Below are 592 nucleotides of genomic sequence, written 5' to 3'. Positions count from 1 at the left end.
CCACAGCAGCCGCAGCACCGTGATGAACGTGCTGCCAGAGATTAGCGCCGGCTGCACCACCAGCTGCAACAACCATCACATATTTAATATACTGCCGCAATGATAGCCTTTTAACGACCACTGCGGGGTTCTATTAGCGGTGATCAAGTTTGAGGAAAATACAACAAAGTAAGCTGAGTATATGTAATCTATACAGTCACTACAATACAATGTATAGTAAAAACTTACAAGTTGCTGCAAGTTTGTAAGCAACTCTGGTGTAGCGATCTCTTGAAGTCGCGCCGGATCGTTCTGGAAGCTGTCTACAAGTCGTGAGAACGCCATGCAGACGCACTCCACCGATTTCTTGTCTTGCTGTGTTAATCTGAAATAACATTTTTTTATTTAAAATTAATTTTGAATCACAAATACATGGCGCTTAAGTTGTCACTTCTAGGAAAAATATTGTATTCGAGGCGCAAAAAAAAAATATTAAGAACTCTAACCTGTTAGCTAGTAGCTGTAGAGAGTCCCTAACGAGATGGAATTCGTCTGGTGTGAGATTCTGGCAGCAGTTGGCGGTGATGGAGAGCGCCGCGCGCTGCGCGTTGAT

At 43.6% G+C, this 592-nt stretch overlaps 1 long non-coding RNA gene across 1 annotated transcript; it reads right to left on the bottom strand.

Annotated features, from left to right (window-relative positions):
* LOC106108320 lies at window positions 1-586 on the bottom strand. The gene is made up of 3 exons (XR_001225922.1): window positions 486-586; window positions 229-364; window positions 1-63 (listed from the first exon to the last, which is right to left on the bottom strand). It is a non-coding gene; the product is annotated as an uncharacterized LOC106108320 (long non-coding RNA).
* Between the last annotated feature and the right edge of the window lie 6 nt (window positions 587-592).

This window comes from Papilio polytes, unplaced genomic scaffold, assembly GCF_000836215.1.
Source record: "Papilio polytes unplaced genomic scaffold, Ppol_1.0 DF821654.1, whole genome shotgun sequence".
In the NCBI taxonomy this organism is placed as follows: domain Eukaryota; kingdom Metazoa; phylum Arthropoda; class Insecta; order Lepidoptera; family Papilionidae; genus Papilio; species Papilio polytes.
The sequence above is the reverse complement of the archived record's forward strand: the minus strand, read 5'-3'. Positions and strand labels throughout refer to the sequence as shown.